This window comes from Corapipo altera, unplaced genomic scaffold, assembly GCF_003945725.1.
Source record: "Corapipo altera isolate COAL_440 unplaced genomic scaffold, ASM394572v1 2b, whole genome shotgun sequence".
In the NCBI taxonomy this organism is placed as follows: domain Eukaryota; kingdom Metazoa; phylum Chordata; class Aves; order Passeriformes; family Pipridae; genus Corapipo; species Corapipo altera.
This window is the reverse complement of record NW_020884874.1, coordinates 8,520,517-8,538,986: the sequence shown is the minus strand read 5'-3', so window position 1 is coordinate 8,538,986 and position 18,470 is coordinate 8,520,517. Positions and strand designations below refer to the sequence as shown.

Genomic DNA, 18,470 nt, shown 5'->3' with positions numbered 1-18,470 from the left:
AATGCCCTTTTTATTCTCCTCACCTAGTGTTACCACATGCTAATGCTGCCATAGCCTCTTGATGAAAATACACCTTACATTAAAGCGCTTCAGGTAAGGCTTTGAGTGGGCACTTGAAAAAAATAATGAAAAGACCTAGACCCCACTCTGAAGGGCTCCAGGGAACAGGAGACAAGTGAAGAAATTTCATCTTCTGCAAAGGCACTCAGGTCTGCTCAAGATTTGTTCAAGCTTGGTTTTCTACACAAGCAAGTCATACAAGGTCAGACGCTCCCTGTACAGAAGCTCTTGAAACCCTTACCTGCTTTTGGTCAAGCATGGCAGGATGTGAGGATCTCTGTGATCACTCAGTTCCTGCGAGTTTTCATGCAAATGTTACCCTTTCCTGGTTTGCACTTGTAGGCACAGCCAGAGAAGTTGGAAGTGCCAGCAGAGTACGTGGAATTGCATATGGGTTCACTGGGTGTCTGTTCCCCATGGCAGAGGAGAAACTGATTACAGCTGGAATGATGGGCTATGCCTGCTCCAAGGCCAAATCCTGGCCTCCAAGCATACACATCCAGAAACGAGGGGAGGTCCCAGCCCTGGGGGGTTGAGTGGCACCATTTGAAATAACTTTCATTCTGGTCCAAGTGCAATTCGGCTCTTCCACTCTGTGCCCCAGCAAGTCCTGGCTGTTAGCAAAAGCTGCCATCCTTGAAAACTGCCCATAATTGCAGGCTTTCTGAACTCAGAGGGAAAAGGGAGGAACTGGATGAAAAAACCACCTTGTGTCTTTGACAAACAGAAAAGGTGTCTGAGTCAGTTCAATAGCCTTTCACAGACTCAATAAAAGATTAATCAAATCATCCACAATGAAAGCAAGTTGGCATCCCTGTTCCTGGGTTAGTGGTAATGCAGAATCCTCACATGCAGATTCTTACAATTGATTCTATTATTTGGGAAAGGCCTAGAGTACAGTCCTATGGGGGGTCATAAAAATCCCACCCCAAAACCAGAAGGATGCATGGGCAGAATTGTGATAGACATTTGCACTTTTTCTGCCTGTGAACAATAATTCATGCAGTTAGCGCTTTATCAGGACTAATTTAACAAAGTTTCTCATTTAAACTACAGGAAAGTGAGTTCAAGTAGATTTTTCTGACATAAAGGACATCTTTTAACCCAACTCTTGCTCCTGTTCACCCCACCCCCACCCAATAGTATTATATGGCTTGAAACATGACACAAAAATACATTTCTTATCATATCAGTTGGCTTCTCTCACTATAGCAGCCCTCGTCAACATTCAGCAGCCCTATTAATGCAGTCCCCTGCAATCAGCACAAAAAAGTAGTGCTCCACAGATCTCTGATACATCCCTTCATAGGCCATTTCTGAATGCCAAATAAAGAGCAGGAACTCTTTTTATGCCAGCAGCTTGCTCCTTTACGTCTGGTCTGCATGCCCATGATCCATAGCTCTCACGGCTTGTTCCGTGGCAGATTCCCAAGCAGCCAATCTCGCACGAAGCTGCCCTTCCCTGGGATGCAGCTGCTGGTTGCCCTGTCACTGTCACACTGGGTACCTTCCTAAGACAAGGTTGGGAGAGCCCTGTGCTTATGCCCTGTGTCTGGCACGCACTTTTAGGGGAAGGTTTACCAGTATAAGTATTGCAGGTATCATGCTGCTAAATACAAACTGCACTGAAAAGATATCATAGATTTTTCTTAGTCCTACACTGCATTCCTGGGAGCTGTAATAGAGTAAAGTGCTAGAAAACCATTCCTCATGAACTGCCAGAATTTTTATAGAAAAGAACTGTGGAGACCCAAACCTACAGAGCCTCCTGCAAGGAGCAGAGCTTCAGGAGTAAAACTGTTCAGAAACTGGGAACTAGACATACTCAATGGGCACTAAAGTTGACTTACAAACCACAGAAACACAGACCTCAGCAGCTATATCTCTATTCTTTTTAGTAGACTTATATTTACCATATTTCAATTTTCATTGCATATATTGACAATTCCTTTACTAACTGCTTTCCTAGGGTTATTTTCATTTCATGGGTGGCTGTACTTCATTTACGATTCCGAAGGAGTTACAAAATAATGTAAACAAGTGCTTTCAAAACTGTTTGCATCTCTCCTCTTCCCCTCTGGAGCTGGGGTGTCCTTGAGATACCATACTTGATCTTAGCCAAGAGACTGAGAAACAGGGTTGGCAAAAACAGACAGAGGAAGGATATTGCAACACACCAGTTGAATCTTTTCCTTTGGGATTTTGAATTTGGTCTGGACGGGGAGGCTGGCAGGAGCTGAGAGGGACAATCCCTCCACTTTTGCTCCACATGAAGGCAGGTTTGCATGTGTTCTGCAATGGTTCTTGGGCAGAGAGTACACCAGGCATAAGAAGCAGTTTTTGGGGTCCACATGGCACCTCTGCAAAGCCTGGGCACCTTTGCCATCTCTGTAATGTCAGACTCCCCACTTCACCTCTGCAATACTGGGCTGTCCCTTCTGCAGACCCATCAGTCATGGCCTTTGGGGGACAAGAGGCAACCAAGGAGGTATCCTCAGGACTCCCCAGGGGCCATATTTTTCCCTGAGGCTTCATGACCCTCTTTCAGGGCATGCAGGTCAGGTAGGGAGACACAATCTCCGCATAAAACTTGTGTTGCAAGACAGAAACTGCAAGGCATGGTTGCTAGCTATGAAAAATTATCCAGGAGAAGGTTTCTCTCTTACGAAATGCACCTCCTGATCACTCTGCAGAAATTGTCTTTGCCCTACCTAGTGCTGCCACCCCTCAGCTTTTCAATTCTACCTTTGACTTCCTTATAAGCTTTCAGGAATGTCTTTCTACCAGGCTGCTGAGCAGTGTCAGCCTTGCTTTCTTTTCTAAAATGTACAGTTTCAATTAGAGGAAAAGAAACCCACAATGCCTACCTCAGCTTCACAGTACTGGTGCAAATGGTTTAAGCTTTACTGGGGCTTATCAGATATAATTTTAGCTAACCTGGGGTCAATTTTTATACTCAGAGTGTTGGTTTATTATTTTTTAATGTACTGTTTAGAGGTGTTATTGACATAAAATAGTGAAATGTAGCAGATCTTCCTTTTAAGTATTTAGTCATGTGCACGAAAGCAGAGAAGTTCGTACTTCCCTGACCATTTTCTTTCTCTATTTCCAACATCAGTCTCCAATGCCTGGAGAATTATTACTGGTAAGAAAGAATGATTCCACGGTTAAATAAAAGTACATATGCTTTTGGTAGGAAAGGAGGAAAAAATAGGTATTTTCATATTGCCTTTAAGAACTGTTACCAGTGTAGGAATAGACTAAATTTGGACCAGTGTCCTAGAGCTCAAATACATGTATTGCCAAATCAATTCCCTTTTACTAGACTTCTAGTTTGCAACAAGTTGAACATGAAAACAATTTCTTAACACTAAACTCCCCACTTGGAACAACTGCAATTTGAAAGGTGTAAATTGCTAAACAAGTTTACAGGGAGACACTTATTTAGCTATTAATTTGGGTAATCATAGGTTCACAGTGCCCTAAGAAAGTGTTCTGTTTTTTACCATCCAGACATGTTGCCAACATCAGGGCAATTAGTGGTGATAAAAAAAATTAGAAGAGAAAACTTCTTTCAAAAACTTCTTTTGACTTGGATATCAAGCCACTATGTCTGTCACATGAGCATTCAGTCCACAAAAATACACATTTGCTTGAGGTGAATATAATTTTCCTGGGGAAAAAGAACAAACACCTTTAGCTAATCAACTTATTAGAATTTTGTCATTGTTTTTAAGGAGTGACTTAGCCACAACTGGGGAGCATGCATACAAAGATTACACAATGCTCATGAAGCCTGATAGTGTCATTACCACACCTCTGTTTTTTTATATACACTTCCTCCTGCTTTTAGGTTGGGTCCAGTTATTCACAGGGAGCATCTGGCTCTGCACAAGGAAGAGTTGAATCCTTCACCTTCACAGACAGCAAGGAAGGTCAAGTAATACTCAGGGATTTCTCACCATATCTTCAGATCAAATCTCCTATTTTCTCAGTAAAATGCAGCATATCTTTTTTGCATGTTCAGCTGTGGAGGAAAGGACCTGATTAAACCAGTGAGCCCAAACTACCTCCCCAAATTCTGCTAAGACATAGCAGCATGAAAATCAGCATTTAAATGTACCATGGAGCAAGTAATCCCTGTTAATCCCAGCAGCCCCTGACAGTCCCTTATGGTGCAGGGCAGGCAGGGACCAGCCATCTCCTGCAGTCATGGACCATCCCAACAGCTCAGAGACTTGCCCCACAGCCAGGAATGGCATCTCCTCATCATGGAGGCACAGGGGATGGGCTGCAGGGTCTACAGTTCCACGGTGTGCCAGGAGTACTCTACACCCCACCAGTCAGACCAGGACAGTAGTCAGACAGATGGAAACTTAGGACAGCCCCTTTCACCTTGTTTGTTTGCTTATTTTCTCAGAGACCCTGTGCCACCCATCCCTCAAAACACCAACACAAGCATAATGTAGCAAGAGACTAATTTATGGTTGTTTGGAAGAAACTGCTTTAGTTTTACTCATAGGTAAGGGCAGTTGTAGACAAAAGAGCAACAACAACAGGGATAGACCCCTGGCAGATTTTTCTCCAGGTCTGTGCCCTGGGCGGGGCAGGCAGATAGGATCTGCAGCACCATAAATCACCTCGCAGCAAAGGGAAAAGAGAAACGGATTGTGAAATGAACTGTAAAATAAACATCTAATGTAAACATCAAACGGGCAGGGGTTTGTTTTTTCTGTCTGGGAGCCCAAGTCTGGTACAATTTACTGACTGACTATGCTGGGACTCCATTGTGCGAGGTTACTGACAGTCCCATTGCAGGGCAAGGAGGCAGCTGTCATTTTGTTTTGCCAGCAGGAGAGGAGGCTGATCCTGCCATAAACATCCCTGCTGTTCTCTGGCACAGCCCATCACATGCTTGCTCAGGTACCTGAGCTTTGCCCAGGGTTGCTAGCATGGGCTGTCTGACTACTCTTGACCCAGAGGGACACCCTCCCAGACACCAGCCTTGGTAGCCTGATGGCAGTGATGGGGACACTCCAAATGGCTTCAGGCTGCATCTTTCACATGAGCCTGGGTTTTCTGATAAGCAAGTGCTAGCCCAAAGTTGCCTCTCCCTGACGTGTCTCCCATGTCCCTGCCCATGCCAGTCCTGCTGCTCACAGTCAGAGGGGCTAGTCCATCATCCCTTCTAGAAGAGCCAACACATGCCCTCAGCAGGGGAAGCAGGCCACCTCTGAAATAAACCTGACCCACTGCAGGAATATCTGTATTTTCATCTCTATTTATACTTCCAGTCCTTCAGATGTGCAGACATCCAGCCATGAGAGGGATAGACAGTTGCTGGAGCACGGGGAAAAGGAGAACTTTCTGCACTGTCGTCATTAGTAAAACAAAACCTATGGGACAGGACATCTTCTCAGAGCTTCACATCTTGCCAGGAACAGGAGAGAGCAACTTGTTTGCAGTGAGATGTGTCTGGAGAACGAATCAGAACAATGTGCAGTTTCTCTGGGGGCAAAGGGAGACACTAGAGAACAGAAGAAAACCAAACACTAGCCTGTCTGAGTTCAAGAAGCATTTGGACAACACTCTCAGGCACATGGTGTCCTGTGCAAGGCAAAGAGTTGGACTCAGTGATCCTGACAGGTTCGTTCCAACTTAGATTATTTTCTGATTCTAGGACCCTATGGCTGTACTACATCATTACCTCTCTGGGGTCTGAGCCACACCCTGGCTCATGTGTCACCACACTGGGACAACATTACTCAATACCTGTTACACTCAAACTGGGAGAAAAGATAACAATTTGCTACTGTACATAGAGACCTGTGCCTCAGGCAGGAAAGGGCAGAAGTCTCTGCACCTTTTTTCTTTTTTTTTTTTTTTTGGCCTTGTTTTTTTAAAGCTGTTCTAAGTCTTTTAAGACCCATCATAGGAGCATGGGGTTAGAAGGGACCTCAGGAGATCATCCTCCTGCTCTGAGACAGGGCCAAGGAAAATCCAGGCAAACGTTTTGCTCCCAAAAACACCCTTAGTGAAGGAAAGTCCACACCTCTAGGAAATGTGTTAATTATCCTTATAGCTAAGAAAACATAACCTAGATTTGTTGCAGATGAAACACAGCTATGTCCTCTCTTTAGTGGGCATGAAGGGTGGGTTTTTTTAAGTAATCTTCTACATTCTCTAATGTAAAGGTATTTTGTGTCCCCTCTCAAATTGTTCTAATAAAATCAGCCTTCTCCCATAGGTCCCCATTCTCCCTGATTCTGCTCATTTTGGTCTTCCGACTGGCTCAAACACCCAAGACTGCCCCAGTGCCACAGCACCACAGCAGGAGCTCAAACAGTTTCTAGCTCATTACTACCCACAGTGCCCTTTATTGAGGGCTTCTGCTTGCACCCCACTTGGTGTTTGCGCAGCTGATCTCTTTCCTTAGCACAGCACCTTTGTCTATTGAATCTCACCTGGATGATATTCCCTTCCAGTTCCTCACGTTGGCACATGGTGGCACTCCTCATTCTGCATGAGGGCCTTGCTTTGGGTGTGGGGCACGTGTCCTCCGGCTGCTGGGCTGGCTGGCACACCAGCAAAGGCTGCTGCCAACTTTCGAGTTTCCAAGTCCCTGTGGCCATGGGCATCCAGCCAAGCTGGGTGGGGCAGGTGACAGTGGGACCAGGGGGACAAGTCTGGCATGAGATTAGGCTCACAGGAGGAGAACAGGACAGTTAGGAGAGGAGATAGCATGTAAGTTCTACTTTTGGAAACACACACGAGAGAGCTGATAGTTGTTGAAGTATCTTGGCGAAAAAACAGTCGCTACCTCCAAATTCCTCCTCTGTGGCCAAACACCTGTGTTTTTTCTGCCAGGTGAAAGGAGGATGGGCTGAAAACTGACAACCCAAAAAAAGTCTGTGGAACACAGAGGAGAAATTCCTGGGGGAAAAGGACTTTCAGCTGATAATAATTTCCCAACAGGAGAGTCTGCATCCCATAACGGCCTACCAAATAGGGTGCAGGGGATGCTGCTGAAGACACAAATTTTAATTGGGGAAAGTTATGCACCTTCCCTACTCATTTCATACTTTCACCTGTGCCTGCAGTTTTATCGTACTTTGAGTTTTGTACATCAATTTTGTGTGAAGAAGCCGAGCAGGTGCAGTACTTTCACTGGTAGCTGTGCTCTGAGCAAGACTTAGCACATGCCCAGGTGTTGTTACAGGCCATTGTTTGCATGTGTGGGGGGTTTGTTTCAGGTGCTGTTACTGGCTGTTGCAGCACCTGCTGAACATGGACATGTGCAGAGAGGTGTAGGAGTCTGTACACTTTCTCTGGTGTAGCACTCCCCGATGTCTGGATACAAAATTTTGGAGTTAACTGCTTAAACACAAACAAGGTACTTCAGCAGTTTGGCATACTTCAGATTTCAGGTAAAAGGGGTCAGAGTAATGAAAATCTGCTCTATCTGTTTCTTGAAATATTTCCTTTGTCAGACCCTTATTATTATATTTCAGGTGCCAAATTCAATGCACTTCTGACATTTCTAGTACAGCTTCATCCTGAGACTCTTGGAACATGGGTCACGGCTGAGACAAGGTTAGACCAAAAAGAAATGTGTGGGGGCTTTGTGTGTGTATATGTGTGTGTCTGTACAGCTATGTTAGACAAGTCACCTTTAGATGGTCTTTCCTCAACCATGAGCTCATCCAATCTGCCCATATGGTAAATTTGACCTTTAAGTTAGTCTTGAAATGCTGAACATGTGCCTACAGAGGACTGTCAATTGTAGTGGAAAAGAAACAGATAAGCCTTTTGTTACCTTATGGATGAGGTGATCAGCAAGAAATGTTCAAATTCTGTTAACCTCCAAGAGGGAAAGTTTGCAGATTCTTGACTTACTGAAATAGAAAGAATCAGAGTTTTTCAATTTTATTTTGCAGATTACAGCCCAGGGAAGTACTGCAGGTCATGAATGCCAGCACTGCCAGAGGGCAGACACCACAGTCAACTCTGTGGCTGGTTGTTCTAGGCTGCACCTAGGCTGTACAAAGCTACCTCACAACATCCATTTCTCACAGAAAGACTTGATAGAGCATGAACAAAGAGAGACACTTTTAAAAAGAGCAAGGCATTAATTTTTTCCCATTCCTATGGCTGTAGCAGTTTGCTCTGAAGTGGCATGCTCTTGTCCCTTTGAGCAACCATACTTAGTAAGAAGTCTACAAACCATTTGCACTTTCAGCTTTGCATCTCCTGATCTTAGCAGACCTTTGAATACAGCCACCAGACCACATTGGCTGCAAACTTACTACTATTCTGCCCGCAACTATGTTCAGGGTTTAGCCTATGTTAGGAAAAGGTGGCTGATGCAGCTAGAGCAGCAAACTGCGTGTTCAGACTCAAATGTGTTTCTTGTTGGTGTAGCTGGAGTGGTGTGACTTGTAATGGCAATGAGCTCTTACCAGGTAACTGTGTTACCTGGGCTTCTTGCTTAAACAAAAGCATTATAAAAAATAATCGTATCCACAACGTACATAATTGACCCCACAAACATTTTAATAACTGGCCTTAGAAAAACAAGGAATGCAAAAAAAATCAGAGAATGGGAAAAGGAAAAAAAAAAAGAAGAAAAAAAAGATTTCGTTCCAAAGAAAGATTCATGGGGATCAAAAGATAGAAAGATCATTGCTGACAGCAATGGAAAGTACTGGTGACTTCAGATATGAATGGAAGAATGATTGAAGGGAATGAAGGAGTAGTTCAGGTGCCCTCATGGCAGAGTCATTTATTAAGCCCTTTTCACATGCTGTTTTATTTTCCATTCCTGTGTGCTCTTATCTCTTGACATTTTCTGTGCACAGACAGAGATGTCCGCTCAGATGCATGGTCCATAAGATAGGTAAGGTGGGAGCTGGCCACCCCCCTGCTCCTCACACATGCATTTGTGCAGGAAAACCAAACCACTAGAGGCTCCTGCTAACAGCAACATCATGTCATCGTCTCTAAGGCCCTTTCTTAATAAGAGAACAAAGCTTTGGCAAGGGAAGGTGAGGTGATTGTGAAAAAGCAAAGATATTCAGGCAGGAGACTTAAGAGGCTGGAAATGTAGCAGTAGAATCTCAGCCATGTCCCTGAAGACCCAGCAATTCAGGACACTTTCTGCAGACAACTTGTCACCTTGAAGTCCTTTAGTGAAAAACAGAGTGAAATGGGCTCACCCTGAAGTGCTAGTTATGGGTGAGGAAAAGGGAAGTGAGGCTTTGCATTTGTGTTACTCCAGGGTAACTTCCCACATAACCCCTTCTGCTCTGTGGTAAGGTGGTCAGCACTGACCCTTTGGGGATAACACTGCAGCCCACCTCACCTGGACTTCAGAGCAAACGCAACTCGACTGCAAAGTTAAGACCCCCTGTATATCTGTGCCTGACCTTCCCCTCTGCTATGTTCTCCGGAGGCAGAAGCTTCAGAGCAGACATGCAAAGGTAGCTGCCTTCTCCAGGAAGAGATTTTGATATCTCCCAGCTCTGAAAGCCACTATAATTTTATCACTGCTCAGGCACAGTAGAATTATTACTTAAACTGTGGCTTTTTCATGGGAGTCTGCTAGGCTGAGTGACAGTGCATAGCAAAACTTCTGTATAAATGAGACAGACTCGCCATAAATTTTGCCTAAGAGATGCACGCTGAGATTGGTAACAGAGTTTGATATCGCAAGTATGACTCTCAAGAGAAGTGAGAATGTCATTGGATTTCATTTAATGAGTAAAAGGACTACTTTTTTAAAAATTACTATTACTGTATGTCTTTTATGAATTGCTTTCTAAGTAGTGACTTTTTTCCACAACATTCACCCATGAACTAGTTAATGGTGTACAAACCTGGATAACCTTAAGTATGAGGAGGCCATAGAGATTTAAGGTAAAGGGTTAGTGAAGTATGAGTTTTCTACTGAAACAACAAATGCAAGACAGATACCAGGTCAGTCATTCACAGCAGAGGCTTGGAAAGGCTGGACCTTTCCCTCCTGCTCCCCAGTGAGGACCTCTGAGGTGGCTGTGCCAATGCACAGTTTTTCTCCATCTCTTGCTTTGGAGGGCAGAGGTAGTGTATATCTGTATTTCTTGATTAGCACTTTCTAACCAATGTCATCCTTTTCCAACGTGGTTACAAACAGAAGAAGGAACCATTGTCCGTGCAGCAGATGAAGCTTCAGAGAGGTTATCACACAACAGAGCAGGGTGCTGGCATCTGCTTTGCTCCCACTGATGTCCTCTCCGTTCTCTCACCTTGGACATTGCTGGACCAGCTATGGGATCTTTCAGGGCTTATGGAGGCCTCCAGAGCATGAAATAGAGCCAAAGCCTGACATTCATGTGGGGTCAGGCTCCACAGGTGCTATCAGCAGCCTCAATGCCCATTGCAGGGCAGCATGCACAGATGATAAGCACTGCTGCAAGGCTAATCTCCAGAGAGAAGCAACAACTTGGGAACTGCTTTGTGCTTTGAATTTCAGGAAAACCAAAGTTTCAAAGTATCACCTCAAAAAGAGTGAAAATTGAGGGAAGGGAGTCCTGATCAGGATTACATTTGTCTCAGAAGTTGGAAATACTTTTTATGAGAGATCATTTTGTCCTAGTTAGAACAGCTGGGACTAGTTCATCACTGTATGGGTGTAACCCAAAACTGTGTATTCTATAGCCTTCCATGCCATTTCCCAGAAACTGTTATCAATAGACTATTTACACCCTCTGCCCAGAGCAGCCTGACTCCTCAGGCTATGAACTAGGTGTTAAGAGGCCTTCAAGATAGGAGGGTGCCTCCCTTGTCCTCACACCCTTTGTGGAACTCCCCGCCCTGAGGGAAGTACTGGGCATTGCTGCCTGAACTGGAGAATATATAATCTTGGAGTCTTGGAACTTTTTTAATCACTCGTGGGATCCAGAGGAAGACTGCAGATCACCGCTCTCAACCAAACTGCAGACCACCACTTTTCAACCAGACTGCAACCACCACTCTTGATCAGACTGCAACAGCACTCTCACCAACAAGTTTTCCCCTCTCCTTTTACTTTGGACTCAGGGGGCCCAAAGAACACCACTCTGTTCATGCCCCAGGGTGCTGGGTTGTACATTTGGGTTTTGTGGGTTAAAACCAATTGTTTGTCTGTATAATCGTACTTATTGTATTATTTTATTAAATTGTTATGCTGACTTATAGTCTCTCTTTTGAGTTGAGTTCATTTCCCCTGCCGGTTTACCTTTAAACCAGCACACATTTATTTTTACTGGTTTCCCCCCATTTCTCCAGATATCATTCATAGGATACAGACATTAAACTTGCATGGTATAATGTAAAATTAAAAGAATGTTACAACAGTTACCCTCATTGAGGCCAATTGCTCTACTGAATTGGGACATTTTATCTCATTTTCTAGATTAAATTGCTTCTTGGTATGTCATCAAACCATCAAACAATAAAAGCAGGAAACGCTTTGTTCTAATAAGTAAATGTTTTGGCATATGCAAAACTGCTCATGTTATGAGTATGAAAAGAAAATCCAGGTGCAAAAGTAAAAATTCCAAACTGAAGACTGAATTTTTTCAGATAATTCCAAAATTTCTTAAAGATTTAAATAGCAGTTAAGAAAAAAAAAGCTTAATTTTTTTTTTTGTTCTAATGGAATTTTCTATGTTTTGTGTTTATATGATAAATATATTTTCATTTTTAAAAATTTCACAGGCAGAGCCAGTGGGAAAAAAAGCTCTGTGGGCTGAGTTGGGCAAACAGAGATGCCATGACACAATACAGAAGCCGCTGGCAGTGGGATGAATCTGTGCACCAGCAAGAGCAGTATCTACTCCATCTGGCTTGGGCTCCACATCATCCGAGAAGACTTCCTTTTGAACAGGGAGATTCCAGTCAGGGTGACTCCACCAGTAAAAGAGGTAGCGTCTCAGATTTGCTTATCTAAAACTTCTTGAAAGCACCCCTAACTTCCTTGGCAGCACTAGCCAAACAAGAGCTGTAAAATACTGTTTTCCCTGGGCTGGTTGAACTCGCAACTCAGCATATGTGGTGAGGAGCTCCTAAAATAGCTCTTGGTTGCCTCACCAGCCTCAGAAGCAACTTGAAAAATCTTTTGTCTTCTGGGACAACTTGGAGAAGTTTTAAAATGTTTGGACTTATTTTGAAAGTACTCTGAAAGATAAGAATGATCTATTCCAAGGCCAGGTGAACTGAAGGTCACAGCTAAGGCATTGCACAACACAACCAAGTAGGTTCAGCACAAAACTCACAAAGAATTTGATCAGCTCATCATTGCTGCTGCTGCTGCCCCTGCCTAAATTCAGGTCAGAGCTTGACCTGGCACCTCACTGGGCCAAATGTTCTCATCTTTTATGCCAAATACCAGTGGGACAATGCCAAAGAGGCAGAGGACATGGGTCCTTTCCTGACAGAGCCTTGTTGGAGAAGTCTTCAGAAAAAAAGCCAAGCAAAACAGCTCAATTTCTGAGGAGAAGCTGCAGTTGCTGCAGGACAAGTGTGCTCTCACTCTGGGAAGGCTAACACGCACTTCATCCTGGTCAAAGAGTATTCTCTGACTGGATCTTGTAATATTTCAGGCTATCTCTAGTTAGGACAAAGCCTGAATAGCTCTTGCTTTCTTAAACAAGGGATATCCCCAAGCTGTTCTTTATTGCTGCACTACAGCACAGCATTCCTGTGGGCTCTGCATGGACATGGAGGCTGTCCCCCTGGAGTAATTTGAAACCCTTCTCTCCCATGAGGAAAGGCTGCTCTTTCTTGAAAATATAATTTGCTCCTGAAAAACAACTCCAAAACTCCATATACATCTGGGGCTTCCCATCAGGGTGGGAGAAGATTTTTTGCCCACGTCTCATGTTTCTGAGCATGCTCCCTAGTGCCTTGGCCAGAGCCCTCAGTATAGCTTTTTGCCGAGTCAGGCTGTTGGTTTTCTTATCCCAAATCCCTAACGGGTGGTTTTAAGTACTCCAAGCATTTTTCAAAGACAGCTTGAAACCCAGCCAAGCCCACAGTGGGGGAGGGAGGGGTAGGGGTGGGTTTGTAACTCTTCTCTGACAGGTCTGCAGTTGCTCTGGTTGTCTCCCAGGTCAGGCGAACTCGTCTGCAAGCTGCAGGGTATAGCTGCCACCCCAGGGGACAACCCCCCCATCCCCAAAATCAAGTGAACTTTGTGATTTTTTTAGCAGCAGTAAATGATCCCACCGGGGGTTATTTGACCACCAAAACTATGCTAGCTTGGCTGAAGGGTTGAAGCACAGAGGCCCACGTCAATATGGATTTACAGATACTAACGGATGCAGGATCGGGACCCCTCCCCAGCTCCAGACCCCCCCACACCTGTTCTCACCTGCTGCTTGGAAATCACCCCTTCTCCAGGTCCTGTGTTTACACGTCTGTCCATGACACAATAAAACAGAGGGAAGGCAAATGTGCAATGTAGAGATCCATTATGCTTTATTTACATGCGTCACCATCTCTTTTACAAACTAGATTACAATTTAAAATGGAATACACAAGGCAATATCTACTAACACCAAGTGGAGTAAGCACTGCGTCTCTACTTCGTTTGGAAAGGGGCAGGTTTTGCTCCAAAACAAACTTCCTTCCAACCTCTGAGTAGTAAGGTAATATATTCCTCCAGGGCAGCATCTTTTTTCTTTTTTTTTTTTTCTTTTTTAAATAAAAAATCCTCAGTAAGACTGCAACGTGAGAGTGTCTGCTTTCAAATGAAAGTACAAGATAGCCCAAATGAAAAGTATAAACTGTTCAGCTCTTCAGTATGTAAAGACGGCCATGCGCAATAAGGCTGTGGATTTAATATTCTTCCAATTTACATGGCTTGAAACAGAAACAGATAAAACAGTTTTACAGATACTGTATACATATTTTTTCCAATCATGCAACTTTTTAAAAAAAAAGTTAAACATGTGAAGCCAAATGTACAATCCATTTTTTCCAACCCATAGTAACGAAATGTATCTGGTCCCCCTGTGCATCTGTTGGCAATTCTAGAAGCGTACTAGAAACACTTACAGGACACTGATTGCCAAGCAATGACATAATTTTAGAGAAATACATAACCTAAAAGGTAACTTTTTTAAGCGGTGGCACAACAATTTCTAGAGTAAAACAGTGTTTAACGATCCCATTATTCTCAAGAGAAATTTTTTTTACAAAATCATTAAATCAAGCCCCAATCTGTGACTAGAAACTGCATAAATAACACCTTTTTAGACCTTTTGTTTAGACCAAGTGTTCAAACCACGTAATTGTGACCATGACCTTTATCTGTTTTACATGATTTCACAATGAAAACTTCTAGGCATAAACATGTTCAAAGACTCAAAGGCCAAATTTTTAGGTTCCCAAAATTAGCTATTCAAGTCTGTATTTTGACACCTAAGTAAGTGGCCCTCTGAATTCAGTGAGATTTATTTAGCACCTCTGGAGTGAAGGACCTTTGCTGGGCACCTCAGCAGGTGTAGAGGAGGATGACTTTCCCCTGGGCCTGGGGGGACCTGTCACTTCCCCTTCCTTCAAGAAGTGATGAGGGCAGAGCAGCTCAACCTCTGTGACCACACTGGAGTTCCCAGTGTTCAGTGCCTGACACCAGGCACTTTCACTCGAAAATTTTGGCCCCAAAAATGAGCAAGAGAAACCAAACCAAGGCCAAGTCCAACCCTCTTCAGCAAGTGCTGGGATGTTCTCCAAAGCAGGGGCTCAAGGTGTTCCAGCCATACCAATGGAAATGCTCTCCTTGACACTGCTGGGAGGTAGGTTAAGCCTTTCAGCTGCTAATGTTTTGTTACTTTTTTAAAAAAACTTCTTTGCCATTGATGGGCTGTCTCTAAATCAGGTGTTATTTCTCCATTTTCTGAACAGAGCAGGCCATAGTTTTCCCTCTCATTTCTGACAGCAGGAGCCAGCTCATTTGAACTCAAGCAGGCTAGGCTGCCAGAACAGAGCAGAAGTTGCCCACACTTTGTTTAAGCTAACAGGCCTTCCCTTGCCTTTGACAAGAACTTAATCTGTACCACGACAAAAAAAATTACGAGTTTTGGTCACCTTGGCCATACCATCAAGTCAGGTCTTACTGGATCTGTCAGTGACCTGGCTGGTGGGTCTTTGGGCAGGCTCCTCGGGTCTTACTGAAGAGGGATCATGCAGGGATCAAATGCTGCACCCCAGCATGGGGAGTCACAGAGTGAACTCTGCTAGAGGCCAAAACCACGGGGCCAGGGCACAAGTCCAGCCGCAAGGTGGCAGCTGCAAAGAAGCCTCAGGGAAAGAAGCACTAGAGGGGTCCTTCAGCATAGACCCACATTTTGGGGTGTACTGGGAAGCTGAGAGCTAACGGTACATGCTCAGAGGAGGCCAGTGACAAACCCTAGCCCAATTTCAGTAAAAGGTGCTTGCAACTGGACTCCAATAAGCAAGGTGCCCAGGTGTGCCACACAAGCATCCTGGGAGGCTGGCTTCTGATAGAGATGGGCAATGAGCACCAGCCAACTCCAATGAACGCAATAAACTAAGCCACACGCTGACAAACAGACCACCTCAGTGTAAAAAGAAGTTTTTTTAAAAGGCAAATGATAAACCCTTGGCTTCTTGGAAGAGTTGATATGCTACAGGGCTATGCTAACCACAACTGCACAGAGCCTACACAGTCATAACTGGGAGGAGAAACCAAGAGGTGCTTCTTTGTGAGAGAACAGCGTGGAGGCTACGGTACAAAAACAAAACTTCCATCACACTAGGAGCTGTTGTTTCACCTGTATCACCTCAGGGACCTGGAAAGTAAGGAGTGAGGAAGGGCCCACAAATGCACGCATCTGTGCATGGCTGTGCATGTGTGGTGGCAGTGGCAAGAGGGAGTCACTCCACATTGCATGGGACACGTGTCAGAGGGAACTCATGCACTGAGACTTTGGGTTAAAATGCTAGTTTGTTTTCCTAACATCCATGCATAATGATCCATTTCTGTACATAATAAAATATATTTATATATTTATATGCATAATGCTTTTATGCAAAGAAAAAAAACTTCATATATCACTTTGGAGAATTATGAACACTGTCCTGTTCAGAACTTCTTCATATTGAGTTCCTATGTACCTCTTTTTTTTGTATCCCTTTCCCCCCAAGATACTAATAAAAAGTAATCAAATTTCCAGATTATAGAGAGGATCTATACAGCACCATACCTTTTATTCATTATTATTATTAATTATTATTCATTTTATAAAAGAAAATCTTAGAAGCAAAATATATAAAACTGCCTTGTCTTTCAGTGTCATTTATCTTGATACAATCTATGCTCATGTGAAAAAGCCATTTGTATGATACTGTCACCTTGCCATTCCCACTCCTGCTTCTTCTGCCACAATGGATTATACATAATGAGAAGGAAAAAATAATCAAGGATATGTCTAAAACAACAACAACAACAAAGGATCACTGATGCAGTAACACATCCTGCAGTGACCTGTGCCTCAGCTCCCGGCATTGTCACTGCAAGTCACCTGCCGATGCCCAGCTGCTACATTTCCTTTACTTTTTGCTTTTTCAAATGCATCTCTACAGGTGGCTATGTTCACCTGGTCTGGCAGCTCAGCCCACAACTCCTCACCAGCTCACTGTGGCAGTAGGGGCAGCCTTACCAACATAAGGCAGGAGGGGAGCCTGCTCCATTGGGCAGAACACAGGCTCCTGCCTTGGTGCACATGAGGGCAACGGCACCCGCTGTCAGACCATCCCCATGAACCAAGAGGCAAACCCACTATCTTCCCTTGTTTTGCAATCAGCTCTGGTTTGACACTTACAGAAGGCAGGGGCGTACCATTAAATTTAAGGAAAGAATAAAAAAGAAACAAACAAACCAACCCAACAAGTGAACAGGGTACGCGCACCCCCTCTCTCTGGAATTCAGCCAGTTGATCGGTCTAACATATGCTCTATATTCAGAAAACCCTGGCACCTCAGCAGTGCTGGGTTATGATCATTTCCTTGCGTGTGCACAGTACTTCAAATTCCCCAGGGCGAGAAAGCAAAAATGGTCAAAAATCTAAGGAAATCAAACTGGAGGTTGTAGGGGGGAGGCTGGGCAGATGGGGAAAACCTCCAAAAAGAAAACCAACTTAAAACATCCCATAAACCATTAATATATTGAAACACCACATACTCATTGACAAGTAACTACTGTAAAAGGCTACACAGTGTGTTCTCAACAGGATGGTGCTGAACATTGTCTCCACAGCAGGTGCTTGGCCATCCCAGAAAAGGAAGATTTTGCATACTTCAGAATGAGTTCAATTTCCAACGAAAAGAGGAGGGGAAGAAAAAAAAAAGGTAAAAAAAAAAAAGGTAGGATCTTCACTCCAGTAAGGGGCCTATTAACAGTCTGCTTCATTAGGAAAACAATGCAGGGTTCACAAAGGTTGTAAGCTGTAAACAGTATCACTGTCCACTTGCTGACAGCAGATTTGGCAAAGGGTTCTCTCTCTACATCTCGTGTCAGTTTGAGGGCCTGGAGAGGAAAAAGAAAAAGAAGACAGTGAGACTACTGCATACAGGAAAAAAGCACAACAAAAAAGGCAACCAAGCACACATACAAACCCGACAACAGCTTACACTGATGAGCAATTTAGATTTGTTGGCACCCAGAAGCTTCAAACATATAGCAAGGAATATGTTGCACTGTGACCCTGCCTCAAAATGCTTCTCCTTTGCCAAGGTTTGAGAGTTTTATTGTTGGTTTAGCTGCTCCAAAAAAGAGAAGAAAAAACCCTCTCTCCAAAGAAGAATGGTGGCCAAATCTGTTTTACAGAAACCCAGTGCATTGTCTATTTGTTAAGCGTATTTGCAGGTGAAATATGAAAGGATCCTCCAGCTTTTCTCCATTTTTCATGATCACCCTTTCTCAGCATCACCAAAAGGCTGGATAAATCTTCTGTCAGTGTTTGACATCGACAGCCAGCCTTGCAGGAGAGGGGCGAAGGAAGCTGTTCAAAAGAAGCAGTGAGGAACCACGAATTTCAGTGTGGACTTTGGAGTTCTCCATCTTCCTGCTCACATGATACACCATCAACAGACAGGGTCCACCTGGCTTTAAAAACTGGGTTAGGGTCCATCTTATTCTGTAGCCATGAAACTTCCCTGCAGAGGGAGAGACACTGCAGAGATACCTTGGATCCAGAATGGAGATGACTATGAAGGGACACGGTAAGTAGGTAAAACACTGAAAACAGATGAACATTTCAACCAAGGGGACCAAGGAAACAGAGTTTTAAAGGTGGCTTAAAGATATAGGAAGGCATCAAGTAGGCTTTCAGAAAGTATGGTCATTTAAACGTTCCCATGAAATCCTG

At 43.9% G+C, this 18,470-nt stretch overlaps 1 protein-coding gene across 1 annotated transcript in view; it reads right to left on the bottom strand.

Moving 5' to 3' along the window:
* Positions 1 to 13,533: 13,533 nt before the first annotated feature.
* FOXO3 (forkhead box O3) overlaps positions 13,534 to 18,470 on the bottom strand; it is an 89,164-nt gene continuing 84,227 nt past the window's right edge. The window contains exon 3 of the mRNA XM_027634279.1: positions 13,534 to 17,629. The gene's annotated coding sequence lies outside the window, so the exon portion shown is untranslated. The remainder of the gene's footprint in view (positions 17,630 to 18,470) is intronic.